Source organism: Dromiciops gliroides, chromosome 4 (genome assembly GCF_019393635.1).
Source record: "Dromiciops gliroides isolate mDroGli1 chromosome 4, mDroGli1.pri, whole genome shotgun sequence".
NCBI classification, from domain to species: Eukaryota; Metazoa; Chordata; class Mammalia; order Microbiotheria; family Microbiotheriidae; genus Dromiciops; species Dromiciops gliroides.
Window position 1 is genome coordinate 386498354 of NC_057864.1, and position 16021 is coordinate 386514374.

The following is a 16021-nucleotide window of genomic DNA, read 5'->3' on the forward strand; positions in this document are numbered from 1 at the left end:
ATGCCTTCATCTATCTATCTAAGGGAGCCAGTGTCTCTGCTCCACTCAAAATGAGATCCTGGGCCAAAAAAAAAAGTGAGCCCTCCTCCCGGGATTCTTCCCAAAAACTCCTGCAAAACTGGAAACCTCTGTCCACATACAGAGCCCCAAGCTAATTTAATCGACTGACAACTTTGATCGACAGGACCCACGAGCAAAAATCACTTCCTGACAGTGAAGAACTGACCTTCAAAGCCCCAGAAAAGGTCACTTCCGGACCCTAAAGCCACCTGGTCTCCCCTCAGGCCAGAGCTCACAATGTTCTTCCCAGCAGGGGGCTTCATTCCAACTCTCATAACTTTCTTTGATCTTTAAAATTCACTGAAAAGATGTATAAAATGTGGACCCTGCCTTCAAGCAGCTTACAATCTAGCAGGAAAGATATGATATATAAAAAAATATTTTAATCTAAGGCAGCATATAATAGTATGATAGTTGCCTATCTATCTATCTATCTATCTATCTATCTATCTATCTATCTATCTATCATCTATCTATCTATCTATCTATCAATCTATCTATCCACACATATATATATGTACATTGGTTCCAAAGGTTGTCATGCTGGGGTGGGAGTGGGGATAAGCTCCCACTCTCTATAAAATGCTCCAATGGCGTGCGTCTCAAATAGCCTCTGACCACTGGCCTTCTCGTGGTGGAACTGTTTCCACTAACAGGAGAAGGGGCGTAGGTGAGTCACTGGTGCCTTAAAACCAGTCCCTTCAGGAAGGTGGGGCTCATCAGCCTTGGTAAGCAACTCGCCTAGGGGAAGGAAAACCCCGATTTTAAACCTCCACTGCCTTGCGGCTATACCCATATATGGGAAAGGCTTTGGGAGTTAACCCCGAGGAAAAATCAGGAGTCAGAGTCTCTTAGGCAGTTGGATGTTGGACATCACATCCCTCTGGCAACTCCTGCAGTGGCACTGGTGCCAAACTGTATTGGCTCTGCCTCTCCTTTGGATCCACCAATGTCGCGGAGAGGGAAAACCTGCTGCATGGGCAACAGCTCGTTTTCCATATGGATCTGCCCAGGCCAGCGCCCCAGAGAGGATACTCCAGCTACTCCTCATGGGGTAGATACAACACACAGCCACAGCCACACTGTGGTCTGTGGCTCTTCAAGGCACTGATCCATGGTCGTCACCGACTGGTGGAGGCCTACTACTACTACTATATGTACACACACACACACACATATACATGCATGTACACTTTTATACACACACATATATGCATATATAATGAAATAATATATGGGTGTATGTACATTAGCATAAAAATCCTTACTACAAATCAGGAGACCTGGATTTGTCCCCAGAATATAGTTAGGACTACTCATAAAGGACCAAATTAGCACAAGCTATTGAAGGCAACATTTTGCCTAGGAGTTAAGAATTGAGGCATCTTCAATGGTACAGAAGAGTTCCAGGGAACTCATGATAGAAAAGGATCTCCAAATCCAAGGAAAAAAAAGAAAAAAAGAACTGTGGAGTATAGATGCTGATTGAACCATATTATTTCTTTTGTTTTGGGTGCTGTTGTTGTTTTTTTCTATTTTGAGGTTTTGCATCACTGCTCTGATTTTTTCTCTTGTAACAGGATTAATGCAGAAATAGGATTAATGTTATTATGTGTATATATATATATATGTGTGTGTATATATCTATATCTATATGTATATGTATAGAGATATATAGACATAACCTATATCAGATTACCTGCTGTCTAGGGGAGGGGGGAGGGAGGGGAGGGAGGGGAGGGAGGGAGAAAAATCTGAAATTGTAAAGCTTGTATAAACAAAAGTTGAGAACTATCTTTACATGTAACGGAAAAAATAAAATACCTTATACATTAAAAAAAAAAAAGAATTGAGGCATCTTTAGTGCAACCATAGAGTATGCCTACAGTCAGTTAACTCCTTCCAAGTCAATGCCAGGATAAATTTGATGGCAAGGGTACCACTGCAGCATGTAGAATTCCTGTTAGGAATACCAGAGTACCATTTTTTGGCATATCTGAGTAAAAGTCCGAGAACCACAGAAATGTGAAAGGCAAGGCCTTAGTGGGACCAGAAGCTTGTGTCATCAGGCTGGAGAAAATTAGTCTCCTCTAGTTATCTTCCCCAAAGGTTAGCACTTACTAATTAGTGAAGACTAGGGAATTTGAACTGATAAGAGACAAGAATGTATAGTACAGCATTCAGAAAATCCCAAATCCTTTTATCTCTTCTGAGGAAGTCTGCTATTTGCAAGATATTATTTTTGTTTTTTCTTTTTTCTTTAATAAAGTATTTTTCCCATTACATGTAAAGATAGTTCTCAACTTTTGTTTATACGAGCTTTCCAATTTCAGATTTTTCTCCCTCCCTCCTCTCCCTCCCCCCTCCCCTAGACAGCAGGTAATCTGATATAGGTTATATATACACACACATAATAACATTAAACATATTTCTGCATTAGTCATGTTATAAGAGAAAAATCAGAGCAATGATGAAAAACCTCAAAATAGAAAAACATCAGCACCAAAAACAAAAGAAATAGTATGGTTCATTCAGCATCTACTCCACAGTTCTTTTTTTTTTTTTTTTTTGCCCTGGATTTGGAGATCATCTTCCATCATGAGTTCCCTGGAACTCTTCTGTACCATTGCATTGGTAAGAAGAATATAGTCCATCACAGTAGATCAACACTCAATGTTGATGATACTGTATACAATGTTCTTCTGGTTCTGCTCATCTCACTCATCATCAGCCCACGCAAGACCCTCCAGGTTTCTCTGAACTCCTCCTGCTCATCATTTCTTACAGCACAATAGTATTCCATTGTATTCATATACCACAGCTTGTCCAGCCATTCCTCAATTGATGGGCATCCCCTCAACTTCCAATTCCTTGCCACCACATAAAGAGCAACTATAAATATTTTTGTACATGTGGGTCCCATTCCCCTTTCCATGATTTCTTTGGGCAAAAGACCCAAAATCCAAGATACTGTTTTAAACAGAGGAAAGGGAATGAACATCTGAATACACAAAGAAAAGCAGTCTTTGGGAAATAATGCTAAAGGAGAATATCATGGAAGGGACCATTTTGTGATTTCACTGGTCCAAAGAGTGCCCCGAGTTGTTTTTTGTCTTGAATCTAAAATGCAAGCCCATAGCACCAAAAGCTTGAAATATTCGCAACTCTTTTGAAGATAGCATAGGATCCCATATACCCCTTCCTTTCTGCTGTTGCTCTTCAATCTATCTTTCTGAATGGTAAGATTCATACCTAAGTGCATTTCTTCCACAGCTCAAGATGTCTATCCAATAGAATGGAAGGAAGGTAAAAGTTTCTCTCTTCAGAGTCTGGAGATAAAGATCATCTCCAATTAATTAGTTGTGTGACCTTAGTTCTGCGATGTCTTAAGATGCTTTTAACTTGAAAGGCCTTTGTCCAGTTCTAAGTAGATGTTATTTTTGGTTTCTCCCTAACAATTATGTTCATATTAAGTCTGTTGTTTTCTATCTTCCTGTTTCTATCTTTAAAATCTTGACCTTTTCCTCTTGTGGTAGTAATCAATTTCAAGTATGTGAAGAGCTGTCATATAGAAGGATAGAATTTATCTTTCTGAGTCTGAGGGAACCAGGAACAATGGGTGGAAGAGAGGTTGTTTTAAGTGCCATATAAGGGGGAAAACTGCCTCATAGTTACATCTATTCTGAGGCAAAATGGGCTGCTTAGGGTACTAATGGGGTCCCCCCACCACCAGAAGTCTTCAGGCAAAGATTAGACAACCACTTATTGGGTATATTGCAGAAAGGTGCTCTTCTTCAGGTATAGGTTCAATTAGATATGATCTCTGCCTACCAACCATGGTGTGACATGGAAAGAAGGAAATAATCATTTATTAAGAATCCTACTGGGGACAGCTAGGTGGCAAAGTGGATAAAGCACTGGCCCTGGATTCAGGAGAACCTGAGTTCAAATCTGACCTCAGACACTTGACACTTGCTAGCTGTGTGACCCTGGGCAAGTCACTTAACCCTCATTGCCCCACCAAAATAAAGAAAAAGGGAAAAAAGAATCCTACTATCTGCCAGGTACTACGCCAAGGACTTTACAAATATCATCTCATTTAATCTTCACAACAACCCTGGGAGGTAAGGGCTATTATTATCCCATTTTAGACTTGAGCCAACTGAGAGCAACAGAGGTTAAGAGACTTACCTAGATCACACAGGTAGTATGTGTCTACAGTGAGATTTGTACCCAGGACTTAACTTCGGGGCCAGCAAGTTATCCACTGTAGAGAAAATGCAACAAAGAATGATTGATCAAGCACTGGCTTTATTTAATACTTCCAACGTTGTCACTACAAAATGTGTGGCTTTTAGGCCCTAGGCATAAGGTAGTGGAGGAATGACAGGGACAAGGGTGGGGGAGAGGGACATGGAATTATTATCGTTATGTTTCTCAAGTCTGTCATCGATTGCTGACACAGGAGGTGATGATGTTCTCTTCTCTACCTCCACTAATAACAGAAAAAAAAGAGAAAATGGCTCTAAAGAACAGAATGAGGGCTTTAAGTTATATAGAAGGAAAATGTTTCTGAAAGTAAGTGGTGTTAAATGCTGAAATGGGTTATTACAGAAAGAAAGTGTGAAAATCTCTGGAAGTCTTCAGAAACAGAATTGATTCCAACCTTCCTGAGATGCTTCATTTGTCCAGGGAAGGTAGGCAGGTGCTCTGGACAGCCTCTTAAAGTTCCTTTCCAGCCATGAGACTAAAAGGAATTGAGAGCATTACTCCATGGTCGTAAAGCCACAGTTTTCCAATCTTTCTCTCCTTCTCTAAAGAGGAATGAGAATTTAACATGAAAAATGATCAGATCTATTTTTACGAGGTTCTAATTACAGGAGTGGTCTTTTTGCCATGAGCTGGCTGACCTCAGCTCACATTAAGTTACCTTGCCTCAGGCTTGGAACAAGACAGGATATGTCAGATCCAAGGCAATTATGAAGCAAAGGGAACTGTGGTGGTGAAGACTAGGCCTTGGCTGTTACCCACTGCAGAGCCTTCCATGGCCTGTGCCAAAAATAATCCTCCCAAAAGATCAAACAGCTAAGGAGTAGCATCTGGTGACTTCCGGATGGTGCTGATGCTACTGAAGAAGACAGTAAACAATGTATCAAAAATGTCAATGGAGATGAATAGCACAATTTGTGTTTATTCTGTACCTGAAGATGAAATGTAAAAGGTATGTCCTGGACATTAAATGATTTTGAAGTACCAAACATTTTCGCATACTCTGAGCAATTTTAGCCTCAATTAGATCTGATTGAAAATTACACCTGTTTTCTCTAGATCTCCATATCTTATAGAATGTCTGTTTAAGTTGTATTGACATATCCAGGTAGAGGAATGTATAAATAATACAAGAGGGAATAAGTGGGAAAGAAAGATTGTTCAGAATAATCAGAAATTCACTCAGGGCAAGGAACATGTAAAGAACTCCAAGTATCAGATGCATCTTAAAGATTCATTTTGAAGGGAAGAGCAGATGCTTGGGAACTTTCCATTCATTCATTCAGTCAACTAATATTTACTGGTTACCGACTATGACCTAGGCAGCTAGGTGGTACAGTAGATAGACTGATGAACTTGGAGTCGAGGAGACCTGAGCTCAAATGCATCCTCAGACATGAACTAGCTATGTGATCCTGGGTAAGTCACTTATCTCAGTATCCTGATCTATAAAATGGAAATAATAATAGCACCAGCCTCACAGAACTGTTAAAGAAGATTAAATGAAATAATAAATGTAAAGTGCTTTACAAACTTTAAAATGTTATATAAATGCTATTACTTAAAAATTTTTTTTCTAATGTTTTTTTTTTTTTCCTGTGGGACAATGAGGGTTAAGTGACTTGCCCAGAGTCACACAGCTAGTAAGTGTCAAGTGTCTGAAGCCGGATTTTAACTCAGGTCCTCCTGAATCCAGGGCTGGTGCTTTATCCACTGTGCCAACTAGCTGCCCCAAATGCTATTACTTTTAAAAAGTATTTTGCTGTGAGTAGAACAGGAAGATGATAGTTTAGTGAGGGAAATAAAACATACGCATGGCTTTCAAATATAATAGCTTTTATAGTTTAAAGCTCATTAACTAAGATAAACATAATTTGAGTTCATTAACTAATTTGATATAACACTGAAATACAGGTAGGGCAACATCTCTTATATCCATTCTAAGATGAAAAACTAAGGTAGTAACTAAATTATTTAATTATTTCACTTAGAAGTTAAATACCTGGGGCAGCTAGGTGGCGCAATGGATAGAGCATGAGCCCTGGCTTCAGGAGGACCTGAATTCAAATCCGGCCTCAGACACTTAACACTTACTAGCTGTGTGACCCTGGGCAAGTCACTTAACCCCAATTGCCTCACTTTAAAAAAAAAAAAAAGGAAGTTAAATAACTGTCCCAAATAAGTAGACCACAGCCAGTAGATAGAATTTAAGCCCTGGCTTTCTGACTCCAAATGTCATTTATCCAACTTATGGAATTTAATCAATTCCATTTCCACTATATCATAGTCAGAAAGGCATAACTGAGTTGCATGGGATATTTCTTTATCTTTAAAAATTTTATTGATAGCTTTGTTTTTAGATAAACTATCAGGGAAAATGGCAGTCAGACTAGAAAGAAAATAAGTCATAGGACATTGAAGTCCAAGATAAGTAAGGCAAGGTTAAAAAAAAACCTGCATTACCAAATTCAAGTGAGCAGGCAACAGAGTATTGGAAAAACTTCGGTATGTTGCTGCTGAACTGGCATATCTTTCAAATAGTGTGAAGAATGGGAGAGGTACTTTGAGACTAGAGATAGGCAAATATGCCAATTTTCAAAAAGGTATATAAAGGCAGATTATTGAAGCTGCCAAAGTTGATTTTGATTCCTAACAAAATTCCATAAAGTATCATTAAAGGTATTATTGCTGCATGCTTATGAAATCCATGATTATCAGGAGCTGGTATGGGTTCATCAAGAACAGATCAAGTCAAAGTTAGCCTAGTTTCTCATTTTAGCAGGGCTTTTAGACTAATATATTAGGAAAGGTCATGGACCTAGTGTTCCTGGAAGTCAGTAAGACATTTAAAAAGTCTTTCATGACATATGTAAACATTATGATTATACAGTGAGTAGAATTCAGAACTCATTAAACAAGTATGCCCAAAGCACTCTGATTAAGAGAACAATGTTAAACTATATGAAAGACTATAGTGGAGTGCCAGAGGGATCTTTACTTGGATCAGTTCTGTTCATCTTTAAAACTCAATAACTTGGAAGAAGGTAAAAAGTCATGATTATTAAATTTGCAAATGACAAAATTAGAAAGGGTAGTTGATATACTGGTCAGCAGCCTTGGTATCCCGAAATATCTCATTACACTGGTGGGTGAACTATGATAAGAGAAAATTTAACATGATCATACTTTTTTGATTCAAAAATGAAGTGAAGAAATATAAGAGGGAGGAGGAATATGAAAAAGACCTGGAGATTTTACTAGAAAGCAAACTCATTATAAGTCAACAATGTGGCATAGAAGTTATAAAAGGTTGGGGCGGCTAGATGGCGCAGTGGATAGAGCACCGGCCCTGGAGTCAGAAGGTCCTGAATTCAAATCTGACCTCAGACACTTAACACTTACTACCTGTGTGACCCTAGGCAAGTCACTTAACCCCAACTGCCTCACAAAAAAAAAAAAGTTACAAAAGGTAATGAGAATTTAGGCTGCATTAAAGGAAATATAGTGTCCTGAATAAGGGAGGTGACAATTCTATTATACTCTGCTCTTGTTCAACCATTTCTGGATTAATCAATCAATCAAGAAATTTATTAATCACCTACTATGTACCAGGCACTATGCTAAGCACTGGAGATACAAAAAGAGTCAAAAGACAGTCCCTGCCCTCAAGAAGCTTACAATCTAATGGGGGAGATAGCAAATAAATACATACACACACTTACCCACACATAGCTAGCTATATACAGGATAAATAGGAAAGAAATAACAGAGGGAAGGTGCTAGAATTAGGAGGAATTCTGAAAAACTTCTTGTAAAAGAAGGGATTTTAATTGGAACTTAAAGGAATCCAGGGAAGTCAGGAGGTATTGATGAGGAGGGGGAGTATTCGAGGCTTGGGGGACAGCCTGAGAAAATGCCCAGAGAATACTATGTGCAGTTTGGGGCACCACATTTAGAAATGACATTGACCCTTTGAAGGATGTCTGAAGCAATGTAACCAGCATGTGAAAGCACTGGGAGCCACAGCATAAGGGGATCAGCTGAAGAACTAGCTTTGTTTACCCTGAAGTAAAGAAGACTTAGAGATATTGTAACAAGGGTATTTAAATACCTGATGCTCAGTCACATAGAAGCGAAATGCAACTTATCCTATTTGGTCCCAGAGGGCAGAAGCAGGAACAATGCAATTGTACTGGGTGAAGTCCAGGTTTGGAAATAATATAGAGCACCATTCCTACTGAGGTGGGGATTGGACCAGATGACCTCTGAACTCCCTTTCACCTCTGGGAAAGGCAGTGGTGTGATGGATACAGGGTTTTGGGGGTCAGGGCATTGGATTTAGAGTTGAAGGATCAAATTGACATTTTATATCTTAGCTGTTTTGCTTTTGGTCTTCACCACAAATTTCGTAATGAGACAGTTCAGCAAAGATGCCCCCAGTGGTGAGATTCTCATTAGACCAGCAGTCACACAGTTAAGTTGTCTTTTCATCCTTGCTCATCAGCAGGGCTATGCGTACCCAGGCACAGCATCTATCTGCAGGCGCACAGTGGGTAATTACGCTATTACAACAAAGGTGCCAAACGCTGTGAAAATATTTGATTTACTTATAAGATCTAATTTAAATATGAAAAACATGGAAAATCAGTTGAGATTACACATTGAAATGCAGTACCTGGGTTTCTGAAAAGAACATAGTCAATGGGTTAAGTACAAAATGTTTCATCGAATAAAAATCCCAAATTATCTTTTGATTTTTCAGAGCACAGGCCAGAAAAAAAAAATCACCTATTGAGACTATCACATTTCATAGAACCATATAACATCTAGAACTAGAAAGAACATCAGTTATCATACTGTTCCAAACCCCTCATTTTACAGAGGAAAAAACAGAAGTAAGTTGCCCAAGGTCACAGAAGGAGAGATAACAGGGTTGATGTTCTTATTCAAGTCTTCTAGCTGAGTCCCAGGTCTCCCTCTGGGACTTAGTGTCCTCATCTCCAAAGTGGAGAAAATAATCCATGCTTTCCCTCCCACAAAGATCTGTTATGAGGATCAAATAAGCTAATGGGTATGAAAATGATATACAATTTGAACATATTATTATTACTATATTGTTTAGACTTAAACAATGATGCTACATTTTCTGCAGCCTGTACAATCTAAACTCCTTTCAGTTTCCTATTTCATAAGACTATTCTAGGGTGATATGTCAGGTAGAATGTGAATTAAGTTCCAATAAACATCACTGTATCCAGCTGGGGGTGGGGTGGGGGAAATAATTCAATTCAAGAAATGTTTGTCAAGTACTTGCCATATGTGAGGCACCATGCTTGGCACCTGGCATACAAAAAACAATAAGAAGTAGTTCCTGCCTTCAAGGTGCTTAGCTTTAAATGGATCCTGTCATTCCCTGGCAAGTTCTATATGCCATATTTCACCACAATCTCTATTCCTATATAAAACACCCTCCTCATTTTAGCAGAACCAATGACAGAAATGCTTTTTATTTTGGACAACTAAAAAAGGGAAGGGGAAGGCTACACCCAGGCAGCATAAGTACAGCATCGGGAACAGTTAGTCTACTTGTATTGGTGCGTGTCAGGGGAACAAGCACATCCAAATTAAATAGTATATGTGTGTATGGATTTGTGTATGAAACATAAGGATATCTTGGAAATGTGTGACTGGGAGGGCCTTTAGAGACCATCTATTTCAACTCAAGTATTTTTATGGATGAGAAAATTAAAGTCAGAAGTGTCTCACCCAAAGTCACAGAGTTAATTAATGGCAGAGTGGGGACTAGCTGGAATTCCCCAAAGCTGGAGACTCTGTATTGACTGGATCCTCTGCTATTTTTCTGCCTTCTTCTGATTTATTTGTTTGGTTTGGAACTTGAATTTTTTAGGTTTAGTGCAGTATATCTGACTGTACATTTTAAAAAATTGTAGGCATACTATTGAGGAAGGGGAGGAAGGTTGGGGGAGGAATTTTGCTTCTGTGGGTAAGCAGGATATAATGTATTGCCTTGACAATTTGCATGCTAGAAGTAGCAGAGAAGATGACATGATATCCAGGAAATTTCTGACCATAAAAAGAGTTAGACAGGTCCAATAGTGAAAGAGTGAATAACCTCAAAATAATAAAAGACCTAGAAAGAGATTTCCATTTAGCAATGGTCTAACTAAAATGTGTCTACAAGAACTTAATATAATACTGGAGATGAGATCTGTACAACAAAAGTAAGGGGGACAATTATCTTCTTATGCCTTTCATAATGCAGTTCAAGATCCCATTAACTTTTTTTTTAGCATCCAAAGTACTTTGTTGACTTACATGGAACTTGTGGTCTACTATAGTTTTCTAATCTTTTACAGATGACCTGCTGTCTAGCCCTGATTTCTCCATTTTTTAACCTGTGAGACTGATTTTTGAAAATCGATGGAACTACAAGGATAGGAAGGTGATACAAGCCATACAATGCCTCTCTATTCTGAATGGTTATGGTTTGCAAATTGTACAGAATGGTGTGGCAGGTTCAGAACATATGCCAAATGCACAGTGAATGCTGTGTTATGCTCACATGTACATGGTTGTATTATCATATATCTGCAAGTGAGTGGCTTCCACTTAGATTTACTGCCTCAAGCTGGAGGAAGTCATTGGGTGCACACACTAATGAGTCTCAAGAGAACTGTTCCCATGAACACAATCCATTCCCTGAGGAACATCACTGTGTAAGACACAGATGCTGCATTTGTCTGTGAAACATTCATTGGATCATAGAAAAGTGGATGTAAAGGCAGAAGGATAATTTTTTTTAAAATAGAAAAAACTCCAGGGATCAAAAATTAGGCTGTAGGGCTAAAGGGAAGGCAATGAAAGCAAGACATATACACAAAAAATAAAGAAGGTAAAGAGACATTCTTTTTAGAGGAAACTATATATTTGGTTTAGGAGGAAAGAAAATGGCCAGTAGTATGAAAAACTGGTGAAGCCTCAGGGGAAAAAAAGCAGGGGAGCGGGGAGAATATCTCATTTAGGAGCAGTGTTGTTTCTGCAAGGAATGATCTAGAGTCCTGTGCTTCCTTTCCTCCATTGTTATTAAGTATATTTGTATTAAAATAATGGCTTGCTTATGAAGACTATGTGTTTCCATTGCACATTCTCTCTTTTGCATTTATCAAAATGCTGCATCTGTGCCTTCCTTCAATGTGATGGCAGGAACTCATGGTAAAAGGCAAGTAGGGAATTATCAATTGTCATTGATTTATAAGACATAATCTTGTTTTCATGGCATTAATGCTAAATGAAGAGAAATCAAGTATATAGACCCTGCAGGAGACATCAGAATTAATCAATGGGTGGGAGAAGAACACAAGTAATGCCATATTTCTCAACCTGTAGGAACCCGATTTGTATCAGCAGGCCAAGAAATTCAACTTGGAATGATTCTACATACACTTCAAGCAAGAGGCCAGTTGGGACATGGAGATAGAAAAGGCTCTTATGACATTCCCTCATCACAGATGCCCTCTAATGTTAAGGGTTAAAATTCTAGCTAAACTGTCTAAAATATCTAATGAGTGGTCGCCAATCAATTACAAGCTTTAGCAAGAGTTAGACTTTTAAGCATTTATTAAGGAGAATAAGAATTTGGTAAAGAGAGAGAGAAAGGCCTAGATTCCTATCTATTAAAGGGAGAGCACATTTCTAGCTCCCTTCTCCGCCAGCCTCCACAGGAAAGAGCCCCAGAGTCAGCGCCAGTCTCTTCCTTCCTCCTCCCACTAGTCCGCGTCACTTCCTCCCGCCAAAGAAAAGACTCCTGGTCTTGCCCTCAAAGACCTTCGCTTCATGGGCAGAACTCTTCTACAGTAAGTATCCAGCAGGTGGCATCATTCCAATCATTACAGTCCCCCCTGTTGTTCCTCAAGAAACAAAATGTTTCCTTGACGGAACAGTAAAAACAATATAATAACTATTGCTAACTAATAATATGTGAACAACAATATAGAAAAGGAAGAGAGGAAAGTTTTGTCCAGAGGGGCGATTTTTTTTTTGTCCTCATGAACCGACGCTTTGACATTAGTCTTGCAAAGGGAGGGCCTCTGCAGAGAATACATGTTACAGATGGTGTATATTATAACAGAAAGAGAAAAAAAACAACAAAAACAACAAATCAAAACTGTTCATTTAAAGTCTCTGAAAGTCTTTTCTCAGATGTCCTCTAGGTGTAGTCGTGGAATGGAAGTCTTTTCAGGGGTTGATGTGTGGATGCTGGTAATCAGCCAGGAAAATTTCCTACAAAATTGAGCTTAACACAACTTTAAAATAGCTTTGTCAATAATCAAATCAAACAATGAAAGTTCTCAAAAACATGTCTAAGGGAATTCAGAATCTTAGTTGTTACACATGAAACATATAATAAAACAAAAATTGAACCATTCTTTAAAATTATAATATTACTATAGTCCCCCCCTTATGGAGGGTAATTGAGAAGACAATTGCTACGATATTAATTATTAAAAATAATTTTTTATCTTTGTTTCATCACTTTTTGCATCATCTGCCTAATTATCCTCATGCCATTATGAGAAATTAAAAAATCTAATATAATTGGTAACAGGTGTCAAGGCCAAATTCAACACTGTATTTATCATGACACCTGAGATAATTATGGGGGTTACCATAAAAGAACAGAGAAATGATGGGATATGAGCATTCCCACACTTGAGCAATATGTACTGCCCATACAGTATGCCAGGCTTAAAATAGGTGGATGGAATATATGTCCATGCCACCGAACATATTGGAAGAAACTGAGTCAGACTTAATCAGATGCATGGGATTGAGATGTCCATGGCATCAGGCATATAGGAGGGAGCATAGAAGCCAGGTGTAGAAGTGAGATGGGTGGGATCAATACTTCCAGCCATCTGTACAATATTGTGGGGAAAAATAAAATAAAATATTAAACCAAGAGAATCCAACCTCAACATTTGTCAAAAGCCGTTCCCTCGGCCATACCTTGACTTCATGCATGTCTCCCCTCATGTGACAGTTCAGGGTCTGCTCTTGCATGTATTCCTCTTGTGATTGGATGGCATCTTGGCCAACAACTGGCATCTGATAACTCAGAATAAAGGCAATTAATGTCTTAAATGATAAGTTCCCATAATCCAAGTCTCATATGGATTTAAAATTGAGGATAATAAATGATTGCAAAAAATGTGAATACATCTTGATTCAGAACACAATATATAATTATGCAACAATTTCAAATAATACCCCTTTTTTTTTACTTAGTATACAATTACTTTTGTGAAAAATCAGAACATATTTGAATACAAGTTAAAGCACAATACAATCTCAAAGACAACTTTTACAAATGTTCCTCTCTTTTTTTTTTTTTTGGAATATGCTTATCAAAAATAATACTTCTAAAATCAATTTACACTTGCCATGGCAAACAATTTGCCAGGGAAATGCTTTAAAGAGTTTGATCAAATAATCAGTTGAGAAAAAATAGCAAAAACAAATAACTCAGAATATGGGAGCACAATACTCCTAGAATTAACATTGTATTATGAAATCAAAACCATGTTTCAAAATTAGATAGATGAATGAATAGAAGAAAATACACGTGGAATAATAAAAGACAATGAAATTCAAACTAGGGAAATCTAAATGAATATGAACTTAATATTAATAAGAGTATTACAAAATATAAACTTGATCGCATGACTATAAAAAGCTTTTACAAATATTCTCCTTGTTTTAGAAACTAAGTATAAGACACAATCTCAAAAGCATTAAAATCTCTATGAAAATAAACCTATACCATTAATTCCAAAATGTATATGTAAGAGCATAGAAATCCTATGTAACCTCTGAACTGACATTAATAATCTGAGTGAATTCAGAACACTCTTGATTCCGATATCTAAAATCCCCAATACTCATATCAATACCTTGCTGCTTACTTCTACATTTCTGTAAAATATATACCCTTCCATGGCAAAAGAAGCAGAGTCTTGAACTATGTTGATTGTCATTCTTATTCAGCTTAAGTTTTTCTTCTTTAACCCCTCTATATTGTCTGTTGGGCTTTTCACCATACAAATGCTTTATAAGATTACTAATTAAAGACAAAAGCAGGTTAGCAAAATTATGAACAAAACGAGCATATCTGGAATTTAAAGAGTTTTCTAAGATTGTCTCAAAAGCACAGCCAGTCTGGGGAAGGGCTGAGCCTGAAGCTGCAAATGCAGGTAGAAAAAGTTGAGCATGCGCATCAGATCTCTGGACTTCCCAGGCAGGGGAAGCTATGGGCTTGGCCATAGGAGGAGTAGAGGGTGGGGTCTGGAGAGGAGGGGAGGGACCAGAGCAATTTGAATCAGACTTGATTTTGAACTCAGGCCTGGATTCCTCTTCCCCCACTTTGCCTCCAGGTGCTAGGGGATTAAAAGCTTCTAGAGGGTGGGTCATTGCCTCCAGGCATGCAAAATTAAAGCAACAATTACAGTTAGAACTGGGAAAAGCTGCGGGAATCTCTTCAGGTTTCTCTGAAAAAGCATGGTTGGGAGAGGGAGAGATATTTCCTAGTGTGAGTAAGTTGCTGGCTCTTTTAACAAAAATAAAAAGAAAAATAGAAAACCCACAAAAACAAAGCATTAACATGATCTTATCTCCCATTTGTCTGGTTAAACAGACTAAAATCAAAAATAGGGTAATTAGGGAGTTAAAAAGGTCCATTCGAAAAAACTTAAAGGGAAAACACAGCCAGTGCGCCAGTACTTAGCAGTTTAAAGGGTAGGGGAAATTTCTTACCCAACCAGAAGATCAGAAGACTGAGGTTTAGCTTTCCTCTTCGTGGTCAGCCATCTGTTAAGGGTTAAAATTCTAGCTAAACTGTCTAAAATATCTAATGAGTGGTCGCCAATCAATTACAAGCTTTAGCAAGAGTTAGACTTTTAAGCATTTATTAAGGAGAATAAGAATTTGGTAAAGAGAGAGAGAAAGGCCTAGATTCCTGTCTATTAAAGGGAGAGCACATTTCTAGCTCCCTTCTCCGCCAGCCTCCACAGGAAAGAGCCCCAGAGTCAGCGCCAGTCTCTTCCTTCCTCCTCCCACTAGCCCGCGTCACTTCCTGACTCCTGGTCTTGCCCTCAAAGACCTTCGCTTCATGGGCAGAACTCTTCTACAGTAAGTATCCAGCAGGTGGCATCATTCCAATCTTTACACTAAATAATGGCTATCTGTACCTTGTTGGTGTCCTTCCTCTCATGCAACTTCTTGTTTAGTGGAAAATAAAAGTTTTGTAGGCAACTATATTAGAAAGTAGAATACATAAGTGCAAGAAGAGAGATATATAGTACTTTGGGAATTCAAAGAAAGACATATTGCTTCCATTTTGAAGAATCCAGGAAGGTTTCCTGAAAGAAGTAGCATTTGATTTGGGTGTTGAAGAAGGGGCAGGAATTTCCTTGGCAATGAGTAAATGCATTACAAAAGGACAAAATAAGCAAAAGTACTGAGAGAATAAAGCAGAGAGAGCATTCTCATCTAAAAGCAAGTAGTCTTTTCATTGGAGCATATGAATGAGAAAAGTGGAAGATGGTAGAAAGGGAAATTGAGAAGGACTTTGAAGACAAGATAAAGCAGTTGGGACTTTGGTTCACAATTAGCATCT

At 38.4% G+C, this 16021-nt stretch overlaps 1 long non-coding RNA gene across 1 annotated transcript in view; it reads right to left on the minus strand.

Moving 5' to 3' along the window:
- The window catches only part of LOC122752696, a 137160-nt gene extending 132830 nt beyond the window's left edge, over window positions 1-4330 (minus strand). Inside the window, exon 1 of the long non-coding RNA XR_006356200.1 lies at window positions 4252-4330. This is a non-coding gene — a long non-coding RNA (uncharacterized LOC122752696). The remainder of the gene's footprint in view (window positions 1-4251) is intronic.
- Between the last annotated feature and the right edge of the window lie 11691 nt (window positions 4331-16021).